Here is a 14,812-nt window from a genome sequence, read left to right as displayed (position 1 = left end):
CCCGCAGCTCCCATTGGCCGGGAACGGCAAACTGCAGCACTCGGAGCTGCGAACAGCCGTACCTGCGGATGCTCAGGTAAACAAAGAGTCTCACAGCCTGCCAGGGGCTTACCCTGAACAAGCCGCAAGCCAAGTTTGGGGACCCCTGAACAAATCTTCGAAATCTCATGCATAAACTGCACTGGAAGAAATTATGTTGTAATTAAGCTAAATTATTTATAACTGTTGTATCCAATTATTATGGTTATATAGACAGGGCCAGAACAACAGCTCAGATCACCTAAGTGGAGTCATTATGCCATAAGCAGTAACTCCACCAAACATGACCTTTATTCTATAGCTAATTTCCATGTCAATTCTTTGGCTGAAATGAGTCATTGGTATGAGGAAGACTAAGGCTCCCTCACACAGCCCCCTATTCCAAACACAGCCCTTTTCCCTCCCCAGACCCATGCACATCCCTGCTTCATACTGTCCACCCCATCCCACAACACATCCCCACGATTTACTTGTGATTCCCTCACCCTCCTCACATGTGGTCAGTTTTCCCTTCCTTTGGGTCCTCACAGTGAGGGTTTCTGGTGTGAAGGCAGCTCGGGTACACAGTGAAGGGGCTGCGTGGGTGCAGGGGGAGAGTGGGAGAATGTAGGGCGGGGTAGTGTGAAGCAGGTATATATATGGGCCTGAAGGAAAGCTGGGATGTGTTAGGGAGACCACTTATTTGAAAACAGGGTGATGGCTGGAGTTAGGATAGGAGAAGAAGTGGAGTGAAGGAGACCAGTCCCTGAATGCCAATATCTCTATCTTTAAAGGTTGTGGTCCTTCCCCAGCTCCCCCTGGCAGTGCTGCCTTTGTACAGAATGGAGCTGAGGCAACAGTGCCATCAGGAGCCTTTCAAGCACTGATGCCTTGGCACAGAGAGAGTGGGCACAGCGCAAGTCACCTCAACACAGGACCCATCTGCATATAATCCTCCTCCTCCCCCACTCCACTCAACATTACCACTGCCTCCCTACATCACAGAACCCTCTTTCCTCTCTACCTCCATCTTCCAAGTTACCCCCGTCTATAGACCCTGCACAGCCCCACTCACTACCTCTCAGCCCCTGCTATCCAGTTGGCCTCCAGGGTTTCATAATATTCACTTTTTAAAATATTGGTTATCTATCTATTAGTTTTATTTCAACTATGACCATCATCTTGCACAGTTTCATATCCTGGAAGTTTACTTGTTGTAATTTAAAAAAAAAGGAAAATATATACCAAATAAATAAAGTTATCCTGTATCCCAGATCACTAAACCAATAAATCAATTGCAAATTAAGAGGCAGATTCACCATTACCTTCTATGCTTCTCTAGAGATGCAAAGCAACTGCTAACCACTTAACTGCTCAGGATGTTCCGGCTACTTTTCCGGGCTGCTGAATGTACTCATGAATCTGGCCCTGAAAGTTAATTAACCCCTGCCACCTCTCCCCACAAAAAACCTTTCAGGTTGATACTACATAACTTCAAATCATTAGACATACCACCTGATCTGATCTTGATAAATTGGAAAATTTATCTGATGCCAATAATCTGAAATTCAGTAATGCAAGGGCAAAGTATTACACTTAGGAAAAAAAAATCAAATGCACAAATACAAAATGGGGAATAACTAGCTAGGCAGCTGTACTGCAGAAAAGGATCTGGAAGGCATAGTGGATCACAAACTTAATGAAAGTCAACAATACAATACCGAGGCAAAAAAAGGCAAATATTCTGGGACATATTAACAAGACAATCATATTTAAGATATAGGAGGTAATTGTTCTGCTCTACCTGCCACTGGTGGGGTGTCAGCTGGAATACTGTTCCCGCTTTGGGCACCACACTTTGAGAAAGATATGGACTACTTAAACAGTTCAGAAGAGAGCAACAAAAAGGATAAGAGGTTTAGAAAAGATGACTTATCAGGAAAGCTTGAAAAAATTGGGCATGTTTAATCTGAAGAAGGAGGGACACAAAAATCTTCAGATATATTGTTATAAAAAGGATGGTGATCAATTGCTCTCCATGTCCACCAAGAGTAGGACAAGAAGCAATCAGCTTAGTTTGCAGCAAGGGAGATTTGTTAGATATCAGAAAACTTTCTAACTATAAGCATAGTTAAGTTCTGGAACAGGTTGTCTAGAGAGGTTATGGAATCTCCATCTTTGGAGGTTTGTAAGAACAGGTTATATAAACACCTTTCAGGGATCATCTATATATACTTAATCTTGACTCAGCACAGGGGATGGAGTAGATGACCTCTTCAGCTCCCTTCTTGCCCTATGTTTCTTTGATTGTACGGTAGCCTTCTTTCTGAGTTTCTAGTTTAGTGCTTGTATGAATTTTTTAATAATAAAATCCAAGGAAATTCCAGATAAAATCTATGTTAAACTGGAGTTGAGTATAGATCAATAGCACGGGGTAAAACTCAGAGGATGTTATAAATATCCCCAAAGAAGCATTATAAAACACAGGACATTCAGAGTTAAGTTTCAACTTACAAGTCATCCAAAGGTGATAAGATAAGGAAATGTACAGTTAAGGTATCCCAAACAACATTAACTTTATCCTGTACCAGTGTAATGCATTTACTATACAACCACGATTTATACAGTTTAGTGTTTGTGTTTCCAAATTAGTTTAAACTGATTTTTAAATTACAGGTTTTTAAAAATATTTTCCAGGTGGTCACTACAGTGACATGGGTACAGACAGGTACAGGTTACATTAAGTACAGTAAAATGGATGTTTGCCAGGACAGAGCCAACTAGTGGCTACAAGCATGGAGGGCTCAATTAAGCCTTTGCTAGAAATCCAGAGTAATGGGCAATCTGTATTTGCACTGTCCTAGGAATAACCCGGGCAGGAAGACTGTGACTCAGCTACATCTCCCTCCTGGCTCTTCTGCTGCTCTGGGGAGGGAGTAAACAGCACCAGGTCTACAGCCCACACAGTTTATGCTGGCCAGCATGTTGAACAGTAAAGTCAATCATCAACCCATTCTACCTTCTCCTTCCCTCTGTGCAAGGATGAGGACAGAATACCTCTGTAGAGCCTACATCCCCTTCCACCCGTACCCTATGCTGTTCCTGTGCTTGCCAGGCTAATATTAGTCCCAGAGTTTAGAAACTGTATGCCAGCACACCCTTCAGTACCTGTCCAAGCTTCATGATACCACTGACACACACAGAACAAACTTTTTAAAAAATAAATCCAGCTGTGAACTGAGTTCTCTTTGTCTCTGCTTGGTTTTACACTTGGACACTCTTGTTCGTAGGAAAATCACCACAAACTAATCAGTTAATAAAGACTTGCATGAAGAGTAACGACATCCAGTATATGTCAAAGTGAGACTTCCTATATTTACTAAAAGGGGGACTGTAGAGTCTTCCTTTTGTGTTGTTTTATTTAGGATGGTGTCCTTCCTCCACAGCAAGAGCAGAAAATGTGATGGGGAGGTTTTAAACATTAAACTCTGCTAGAGATCTAGCCAGAAGTGTTACCAAAGTAACTGTATCAAAATTAGGTGAGGTGACTTGGAGTTCCATTCCAACTTCTGTTTCTCCCCCAATACACAGAAGTGATCACAGCTACATACAAATGAATATACTTTTTCTTTTAATGTTTTATCTGTATCTCTATTACTTTCATTTCCTTTTTCTCTATTGCACTTCTGTAGAGGGTTTCTTCCAAGTTTAAGGAAGTTGCTCACACATCAAGCAGCCTGTGAAAATGCACAAAACACAAAGTTCCGAAATTTGGGAAAACATGTTTGATTTTTTGTATGTATTATCAGTAAGTTAATGGTGGTGGTGGAGTTCCAGGAAGATACAACACTATCAACAGAAGACAAAGTTTCTACATACTGCTATGCCAAACTGCCTCAACTCTGAGCCACAGGAAAGAAAATAAAGATTTTAACCCTCTATTGACAGTGATTAGTACTGTGGTTATTTGTGATATGTGAATCCTTGTCCTGCACAATTGGACCATGTCTACCAACTTGTTTCAGAAGGTAACAAGGAGTCCTCTTTCACCTAAACTGTGTTTACTCTCACTTAACCCAGCTTTTAAAAAAATTAATTGAAATTTTGTAGTCCCTGACTCTGCAAACACTTATGCATGTGCTGAATTTTACACACATAAGTAGGCCCAATGGCATTATCATATAAAATACTCACATAAAGTCCCAAGGGACTACTCACGTGTGTAAAGTTAAATACCTGTGTAAGTGTCGGCAGGATTGAGGCCATGGGTGGTAAGCTTCCTTGGAAGTGGAGTAAGGGGCAATCTTCTGTGTCTTACAGTATCAAGCTTACTATCAGTGCTTGAATAATGGAAGAACAAATTCAAAAAAATGAACAAAACAGTTTGCAAATACAAGGAGCATCTTTTACTAAACATTACCAAGAAGGCTTTCCTCTATAGCCCATAGAGCTTGCTTAAAGGTATTTTATTTAGAGTTAATGCAAGAACCCTACAGACCTCCATCCTGTAAGATAGTTAGCTTAAGTAATTATCATAAGACTTCGAGGCCTATGAACCTCAGCATAAGTGTGTTACTCAACAGTGACCCTAAATTACTAGGGAGTTGGGAATATTTTGTCTAGGGGATTTTTGTAAAAAACAATACCGGGTAACTGCAAGAATATGAACTGGTACCAGCTTGTGGCTATTTTAGCATAGGAACCACAAACTTGCTTTGGCAACAATGTGATGTATATGATAATGAGTTGAGATCATTAATATACAACAACCCTACAGGATAAGGATACCCCAACATTATTAGGGTGAGGAAGTTAGTTATGGACAAAGGAGTCTGGGTGTTTATATGAATATTCATGGTAGTCGCAAGGCCCTGTAACAGGCCAAACCACCACGTAAGCTTTGAGATCTTAACCATCGGACTTATTTGACATACCACAGGAAGGGTAGGATCCATGGAACACTGCCTGTCTCCCACTACTAGGTCTCCATGAGAAAGCTGTGAATATGCGTAAGGAATGGTGCATGTCACCATTATTACCTTAATACTGCACTATACTATGCCTTCATTTGGGTTGAAAAGCGTGTGCTTTTATTAATTAAGCTAATAAAACTTTTACTAAAGCTTTGCTTTGCCCTCCGTGTGAGTGTCGTCATTGCTGTGCACACTGAGGTTCCAAACCAGATACTGAACTTAATTCTGTTATACCTGATTCTGGGACTGGAACCTTTTAAACCCTCAGAAATTTTAATCTGTGACTAACTGGAAAACCTTACAATTCAATATAATCAATAACCAATAATCAATAACCACTCGACAAATCAGTCAACACCTCCTTCCTTTACAAAGGGCACTGACAAATATATTTTAAAACAAACCAAATGTCCTGGCCACTGTTGCTAACAACACTTTAGATTACCAAAACTGATTTTTTTAAAAATCCAGTGTCCTGTTTACTACTTACGTTGTTTATTTACTTTTTGCATTTCTCTCAGCTTGTACAAATGAAAATCAATGCAGATCATTTCACTGTCCGGTACTCCGCCCTGGAAGATTTCAGCTGCAAACGCTGAAGAGAAGTATTAGATCTTTTTAAAGCCTTTTTTGTTGTATTTTTAAGACATTCATGGACACATTTCTATTTGTCTTAGCTTAAGAAAAAGCTTGTTTTTACAAAATCTAAAGGGGAAAATTAATGGGAAATTTTATGGAAAAAAAAGATACAGGAACAAAGGCAAAAGAAGAAGAATGTAGGTGTGAGTTTGTCCTCCTGAATGCACTCATGTACAGGTGCATTCCAGAGGCTTTAAACTATCTTTGCACCATCAGAGAGGGTGACCATGGAAATATACCAGCTACTTATGCGTTGTAGCTGCTAGCACTGTAGGGGGATGGTAACCTCCTCGTAGCTGAATGTTGGGCAGTCAAGCCCCCCCCCACACACACACACTGACAAACACCAGGCAAAGAGAAATGTGATTATGTCAACAATTGCTTCTTCTGTGGCTTCCCAGAATCTCTATACTGATATATGCTACAGAGGTCTCTTTCTCACCCCTGACACACCTTTTCAGCCAGGGATTTTGAAGGGGCCTCTTGAAGCAATTCTAGAGCCCAACTGCACTGGTACAGTGACAGCTAGGATTTGAAGCAGGGTGGAAAATCCCTTTGCCAAAATTTAAATGAAAGCCAAAGATGAATACTTTGGGGAAAATTATCCAACTCTTGTTTTTGACAGAAAAGGGCAAGAAAAATATTTTATTGGACTTTAATGACCAGAAAATAATGTGTTTCAGGTTTGTCTCCCACCAACTTCTTTAGCTGACAGAAGATATTCCAATATTTACTGAGCTGGGATTAGAAAAATCAGCTTCACCTTTCTTACCTGTGACACGTGACTGAGGAAGCAGGAAAGAGAAGAACACCCAGATAGTACAGTGTTGGGCACCTTATATGGTAAATGCATATTATTACAGTAATTCATTTTATAAAGTACTAAGCCCTTTATCATTACCTCATGGGCATATTATCTATAATATTTTTACTCTATCACAAGAAAGCTTTGGGTAAAATAATCCTTATAGTCATACTTAGTTTCTCTACTTGGTTTTCTCTCTCCCACTCCAGTTAAAAATCATCTTATAATCATTCCATCTCAAGTGAGATATTTTAATGGGAAGAAATGTAATGCAGAAAGTTCTTAAACTAAAACGAAAAAACTAGTTTTGGACCTATATATATGAAAGAATATGCAATGAAACGTATTCTGCTGATGAAAGGCTTTCCAATGGATGGCTTCTCATAAATCAGTCGTGCTTTCCTGCTACAGCTGTTCAGGATGCCTCTCGTCTATCTCACAGGGATTGTTTGCACAAACTAAACATGTTTGTTTCTTATTTGTGCAGAAATCATTACAAACAAACCTAGGTACATAAGTCAAACCTGTTGAAATCCACAGGATAGGGCAGAAAATAAACTTTTGAGACTGAGGTAGGAAGTGAACCTGACACAATAAAGGTTATTTACAGGAGAGCTACTCCTGCAACTCCTTAGCAGAGAAGGCCACTGGAGACCATATCCTCTCCTTCTTCCCATCATTTGCTCAGATACTTCTCTGTCATTTCTCTCCAATGCCCTGGCTCTTCCAATAAACATGGTCACTACAGGGTAGCAATAAGAGGAAACTGATGGGGAGAGGGGCGAATTCTCCTCCTAAAGCTCATCCCAGTTCCCTCTCCAGGGTTGCAAACTATCATTTCACAACAACTCCTAAGCAACACTTTAGGAGTAGCCTAGGGGCGTTTCAGGTGCGGGAAGTAACTGCACAGGGGGTTTGAGGCGCAGGGGTGGGAGAAACTGATGGGATATGAGGCAGGGGGAAAAACCATCGAACCTTTACGCGTGTAGAGAGCAGCCAGACACCGCGGTGATGGGCGCGACTACAGACACGAAAATGAAGGCGCAGTAAAAAGAATACAAGGCGCGTGTTTGTTCCTGCCGCAGCCGCCCCTCACGCGTGAAGCCAAGCGAGGCAGATGCTGGAGCGCTCTCTCGGCAAACGCGACCACCCCCCAAACTCCCAAGAGCAAAAAGCACTTACTTGCGGCCATGCCCAAGAACTGGTTTCAGACTGAAGCGCAGGTGCCGCCGCCTTCTCCCGGCTGCTGGCTTCTCTTCCCCTTTTCGGAGTCCCTCTTCCTCCCTCCCGCGCTGCTGCGAGCAGGGGCTGCCAGCCCCCGCCACAAGCGACAGAGCGGGCTCCAGGGAATGAAAACAACCGCGCCCGTCTCAGCAGCACCAGCTGCGCCCCCACGTGAGCCGCGGCCCCGCCCGAGCCACCGGGAAAGCCGCGCCAGGCTGGGCTAGTGCCCGGGGCGAGGCAACGCGGTGCCGCAGGCTGCGCTGGGGCGGGCGCAGGAGCCGGACCCCAGCGCTAAGGGTGCGGCAGCGGGAGCCGGGAGCAGTTTGTGCCGCTACCCCGGCACCCCTCGGGCACGTGGGTCTGGGTGCGGCGCTTGTGCGGGTGTCGGGGTGGGGCTGTCCGGGAACAGGAGGCGGCGGAGGTGGAGGGGGAGTCGGCGTGGCAGGGGCTCGGCGAGGCGCGCCGCGGGGGACAAAGAAGGTGACGGGGGAGGAGAGCGGCGGCAGGGTGGCGAGAGCAGTTTTCCTGCGAGGGGGGAGGCAGGAGTCCAGCGATACCCGTGGCGTGGGGAGGAGAGTCCCCAGGCGGGGCGCCCCCGAGCGGGGGGCTGGCTCGCGGCAGCGGGACACCTGGGCGCAGTGCTCGGGCGGTACCGGGGGGGGGAGCCCCAGGCTGTACTTCGAGCGTGTGCTGTGGGGGGCTGGCTGGTAAAGCCCCCTCCTGCCTGTGTAATTGCCCCTAGTGCTTATGCTGAGCCTGCCCGCTAAAGGCTGGTGCTCCGGAGTGAATAGCGGAGGGCGCGGGTCGGGCACGTTGGAAAGGCAGATGCAGATGGCGTGGAAAGGCCAGAAGGTGGCTGGAGCTGAGGGTGAGGACGGTGCAGGCTGCACAGGAGAGAGCAGGGAGTTCAGTCTGCACCAGTCGGGGGAGAAACGTGGGTGTCACGCCAGGCAGTTTATGGGGCCAAAGGCGGCCACGGCGCAAAAAAATGCCGCTGGTGCCCCACCCCTCACAGTTAGGGGGGGGGGGGGAAGAAGATGTATGGCTCTGGAGAGGGCGCATTTGCCGCGCGAGGAGCTGCGATTCGGGAGCCGCCCTTGGCTGGGCGTTGGCCACTCATGCAGCAAAGCCGCGGGAGGTTTCCACTCTTGAGCAGACGATCCGCCTTTGAGATTATGGTGGCTACTGCTCTGTTTGCAGCTGATCGCTGTGGGGAGGAGGGAGTTGCTAGGATTTGAGGTGGCAGGACTAGAAAAGGACAAGCAAGGACGGTAGAGTTCTGGCTTTGTCTCCCTGCCGAGGAGGGAGGGGATGATGTAAGGGAAACCTAGTGCCAGGGAATGGGGGGTTAAACACACTAGCGGGTCAAGCAGGAGGTGGAGACAGAGTTAAGGAGTATGGAGTGCAGCTAGAGAGAAACCGGAGCCATCTAAAACCTAGAGAAAGATCTAATTAGAAGACAAAAAGATAGCAGCTATACTCGATGTTACAAGTATAGAGCTGGTTTCGTGGTTTTATACAAGTAAAGAATCTCTGTTGAAGTGCTAAAGAAAATTAGACACCTGTCTACCGCAAGTGAATTACAAAATGTGACTTAATAAAACCAACCGATTCTTCTCTTCTCTCCTCTCCCCTCCCAGGTCTGTACCTCTTCTCCCACTTCCCTCATCTGTTGTTAACCTCACATTTGTTAACATCTTTGGTTCTTAATACCCATATTCTTGTTTTCACATCCAGTTTTTTAAAGTATAAAATATGTATTTTCACTTCATTTTTCTAGATTGGTCTCTTCAATTTAGCTAATTTTGATTTAGAAGGTGAAATTTTTTATACAGTCCTTACCCCAGCGAGGGGTAAAAAGTGCCATTCTTGGGAACAACTTCCTCTTGACACTTTGCATGCACATAGAACTCCAAAATGTTTAACTTTCCAACCTGAAACCTCAAGCTAGTAATTCAGGCCCTAATCCAGCAAAGTATTTAGGAATGTACCTAACTGTGAGCGTGTGAGTGGTCCCGAGTTAAAAATTACTCATCATCTTAAGTGCTTTACAGAATAAAACCATCATTGTGAACTAGTCTCCAGCTCAATTTAAAAGCATTATTTTAAACTGTAATAATTGTAAAATTCAGTTTTGTGCATGTGCAGAACAAAATTTCAGCTAAGTTTACAGGACTACAGTGTAGCATAAACGCATTATTAAGTCCCATAGACATTGTTATCTGCTGCGTTTTCACACTAATATCGCATATACTTTCTGCTGTGCTACTGGGAAAGTTCCAAGTATTAAAAATCAGGAACAAAGTTGTAATTTTTTTCTGAAGCAGATAAATTAAAACAATTTGTTAAAAAGCCACTTTCATCTGAAAAGATTTTACATACTATTGTTACAAATAACACCTAAAGTTACTACACTAGCAAGGTAATAGGAAAAGATCATTTCTTCTTTTAGTTTTGCTTTGTACATTTGTACTTCATGTATAAACATTTTCATGCTTCACTGTTATGCAGTTAGTCTCCCTGATAGGCCAGTAAGGTAAAGATCAACGAGACAGGATGGAACAGGAGAAAACAGGTAGATACATGCTATATAGAGAGATTTCCAATTCAATATAAAAATATATTTGGATAATATACATGAATGGACATGCCAGTGGATGCTAGGCAGGACAATGGTCACCTCACCCCACCCCACCGGTAATACTGTAGCTGCACTAGCATGGAGCCTTTAGTTTCTCCACTGCAGAATCCTACCTCTGCAGGTTCTGTGAGGGAGCTGCAGAAGTGGTGGTGTTGGATTTGTGCCTCTGGTGGCTGCTCCAGGATCTGCAGAACCAACTGCTAATTCCACTGTGGCAAATAGCCTCCCCTGCCCACAATGAGCCTAGGGGCTATTCTGCAAGGAGTACAGTACCTCACAATTTTCCTGTAACAGATTTTTCCTTTAAAAATATGCAGTGTGGCCCCAAGCACTTAAACAAACAAACATGCACACCCTGTTTGTTTAGTGGAAGAGAATATAAACAAGATGAAAGCAGGTAAGGATAAATATAGGTTGAATATCAGGAAAATGTTCCCAATAGGGAGGCTTCTTAGACTTTGGAACAGTCTATTTAGAGTATTGGCTAAAGCCACATCATGAGAGTAATGTAGAGCTTATTAAGAATATACTGTAGAAAACAATCCTGCATTGGTGGAGGGATGGACTAAGTTACCTAGTAGGTCTTTTCCATCACTACTTTCTATTGGTTATATTCAGCCAGATTAAGACAATCTGGGGTCTGAGGTAGATCATAAAATTGGGCCTATGCGGGCTACACTCCTCAACAGAGCAGCAGTGGAATGGGGACCAATTCTTCCAGGGTGGCTGTAGAGGGACTCTGTAGTGTTACCCAAGGAGCTGACCTGAAGCAACTTGGGTTAATGGACTAGGCCCATTGCACTCTTTTCCTCCTACCTCACATACTGAGTCCTCTGCCAGGGAAAGGTTTACGTCACCCCTGAGCACTGGGTCTTGGAGTAAACATCTCAGAGCTAAATTGGGCACCTCAGAGGTTTTGTTTCAGGCTTTCTGCAGACTCAGACAGACTTCACTGCTTTGGTTAGTCAGGTTTTTAGGCTTTTCTTTGCAATGGTGATGACTAGAAACTTACTTTTTTTAAAAAATAGAAGCTGATATTCTAATATAATCACATGACTCCAGCAGTTATGCACCTGGGCACAGGCCTATAGTACAGGGGTAGGCAACCTATGGCACATATGCCGAACGCGGCACACCAGCCTATTTTCAGTGGCACTCACACTGCCCAGGTCCTGGTTGGTCTGGGGGGCTCTGCATTTTAATTTAATTTTAAATGAAGCTTTTTAAACATTTTAAAAACCTTATTTACTTTACATACAACAATAGTGATATATTATAGACTTATAGAAAGACCTTCTAAAAACGTTAAAATGTATTACTGGCACGCGAAACTTTAAATTAGAAGGAATAAATGAAGACTTGGCACACCACTTCTGAAAGGTTGCCAACCCCTGCTGTAGTACCTCTGTCTTAATCCAGCCCTGAGGCTATATGCTCTTCATTGTATACGTTGATAGAGACCCTTACTACATTTACTTACATGCTCTACCCCTCTGTTCTCTGAAATATCCTGATGAGAAAGTTTGAGGTAAATGTCAGCAAGAAAACCTAAAGGAAAGTGGCTCACCCTGAGTTCTGTAGGCTGAACCCCCACTCAGTTTGCAGTTGCTTGTGTGGAAATTACCCATGTTTGGGATGTACTACTCCTATTGTTCTGAGAAACCACCTTCCACTCCTATATGTACCTTGAAGTCACTTGAGGGCTTGTCCTGGCACTATAAAGGAGATTACTGTACAATATATTAGCATGTCTTACCATGAATATGAATATTGATATTAGCTCCACCAACTCTTAGAAGTATTATTGTAAAAAAATCCAATATGAACAGTGAGTGAGTCCAGGAAAACCACCCATGCTGCCTTATCTTCCAGTAAATTTTTGGCAGTTACTAGATATATTTCGGTAATGTCTACATTGAACAAGAACAGATAAACAGCTACTGAATACATATCAATATTTTGTTTACATATATATTTTATACAGGCTTCCTGCCAAAGCATCTGGGGTGAGGTACAATGGAATAAAAATGTAAATAAAAATATTAGCATCCCAGTATGCAAACACACACAAAAAGCAAGGGGATATTTTAAAAAATGTGGTGGGTGGGTGGGTGGGGATTGGAAAATACAGTAAAAATAGAGGCAGCACTTTGTTGGGGCGGGGGGGGGGGAGAAAATATTTAAAATACTTCCTTATAACTGGGAAGTACTATCTAAAGCAGATTTCAGAGTGGTGTGTACAGCCTTCCACACCTAAAGAATAATTTAAATAATGAGCCCTAACAGCATAAAGTGTACCTTCACTTTTTTCAGATGTAGTCTCCCTCTTTCTGCTTAGTAGTATATATATATATTAGTATAGTTTTCATCATTAATATCATGTCTTGGCACTCTACGTTGTACCAGTTGCTTGACCTGAGCTCTAGGACCACATGCAAATTGTACAAAATACAGCACATTTCAGCTTTCTTCATTTAACATAAGGCATTGCACTCTGCAGAAACTGGCTTCTAGATCACAACAACCTTCCCATGGATTTAAAAAACCTGCACTGTATGCTGTGACCAGTACTCCCTACAGAGGGGTGCAGGGTGTACAAGGGGGCTCAGAGCAGGGGGTTGGGGTGCAGGAGGGATGCAAGGTGCAGGCAGGGGGCTCAAGGGAGGGAGTTGCTTGCTGCACTTCCAGGTACCTCCCCCAAAGCTCCCATTGGCTGCAGTTCCCCATTCCTGGCTAATGGGAGCTGCGGGGAGCAATCCCGTGGGCCGTATCCAAAGCCCTGAGGGACCAGATCTGGCCCGTGGGCTATAGTTTGCCCACCCCCGATTTACACCCTCATTAGTACAAAGCCAAAAGATTAACTTTGAAAGTGATGAACTTTACATTATGGTATAATGTCTGTCTGATATGTGAAACATGAAATCTTATGGCTGGAGCACAGATGTCTTGGGCTGGAAGTGCACGTTTGAGAAGTAGGGTTGCCAGGTGTCCAATTTTCAACCAGAATTCTTGGTCGAAAAGGGACCCTGGCGACTCCAGTCAGCACCACCAACCAGGCCATTAAAAGTCCAGTCGGGGTGCAGCAGGGCTAAGGCAAGCTAGCCCCTCCCACCTGTCCTGGCACTGCGCTGTGCCCCGGAAGTGGCCAGCACATCCAGCTCTTAGGCTGCCCCCACACCAAGCACTGGCTCCACACTCCCATTGGCTGGGAAGCGTGGCTAATGGGAATTCGGAGTGGTGCCTGTGGGCGAAATCACTTTTACTAATGGATGGCCTCCTCATAGAGGTGACACAATGATACTACTTCATCCTTCAGCCACCTTTGATACTGTCGATCAGGAGTTATTGTTGAACTGCCTATGTGTTTTCACAGGAAATGATAGACACATATTAAGATAGCTATGCTAATTTCTGTCCAACAGGTCCAAAAAAGCCAAGGTAGGCATCTTCCCCAACACCTCTGATATGCAGCGTTTCATGGAGTTTAGTTCTGGCACTACTGTTTTTCTTCAGCTTTTTAAATTATTTGTACCCCACAGATCTTCTCCCCACCCCCACCATCAGCAGCTGTCACCTTCCTTTAAAAGGTATACTGTTTTCTCTCTTCACCAGTCTGCCCAAGTTTCCTCAAACTGAGGATTTGGGGAGGTGAAGAAAAACCAGGATTTAGGTGTTTCTTCAGCCATGAAGTTCTCCTCCTCTTCCTTGGTTTAGCTGGGAGTGGTTCCTCTTGTCCTGTAGGGGAAGCCATCCAGGTGACAACAAGCCAGGCCTGGAGCCCTCACATGGGCCATAACCTACATGCATACTCAGACTGGAGTTCACAACAACCTTCAGAACATCATTTTGGCATGTTTGCCTGCTGAAAAGACACACTTTGAAGCAAAAACAAAAAAAAAATAAAGAGACTGCTATGACAAGGATTCTAAAACTAGTAAATTTGAGTTGATAGTGGCCTTTTAAAAAGGGGCATCATCAAGTGTAGTAAGTTAATACCAAAATGCACTATTTTAAAAAACTCTTACCAATAATACAATGTCATGAAAACTAAATTAAACAAGGGTTTGCAGGGATTTAAATCCTTTATGTCTGCATAAACTAACAGTAATGCATGGATGTCTGACCAAACTGACTAAAAAAAAAAAACCAAAGTGGAACTCACTTTAGAAGAGAAAAATGGTAAAACACATAGTTTCTCTACTGCATAAGGACTTGACTCGTATGGGCATAGGCAATAAGGGTGCTTACCCATATGAGTATAGACAAAAACCGCAGATTAAAACCTAGGGAGGCGGAGCACAGGAAAATGGCCACCAATTTTAAAGATTGTTTTAAAATGCTGCATAAAAATATGAAGAAGTTCCATATTCTAAAACACTATCCAATTTTTTAAACATGCCTTATATCAGACTAGGATATGTGGAGAAAAGATAGAAGGCTTGTCTTCACTGCAGAAGTTAATTCATGCTTTGCCTGTAACTCGAGCCCCATCCATGTACACAAACTGGTGTA

At 43.6% G+C, this 14,812-nt stretch overlaps 1 protein-coding gene across 3 annotated transcripts in view; it reads right to left on the bottom strand.

Moving 5' to 3' along the window:
• The window catches only part of LOC120374780 (sodium channel protein type 2 subunit alpha-like), a 243,300-nt gene extending 235,426 nt beyond the window's left edge, over positions 1-7,874 (bottom strand). For 2 of the 3 annotated variants that reach the window (XM_039495004.1, XM_039495005.1), the window contains exon 1: positions 7,618-7,874. The gene's annotated coding sequence lies outside the window, so the exon portion shown is untranslated. The remainder of the gene's footprint in view (positions 1-7,617) is intronic. The other variant, XM_039494999.1, reaches the window with a different exon arrangement.
• Between the last annotated feature and the right edge of the window lie 6,938 nt (positions 7,875-14,812).

The sequence above is a fragment of the Mauremys reevesii genome, linkage group 11, assembly GCF_016161935.1.
Source record: "Mauremys reevesii isolate NIE-2019 linkage group 11, ASM1616193v1, whole genome shotgun sequence".
Classification (NCBI taxonomy): Eukaryota; Metazoa; Chordata; order Testudines; family Geoemydidae; genus Mauremys; species Mauremys reevesii.
This window is presented reverse-complemented; position numbering and strand designations above follow the sequence as displayed.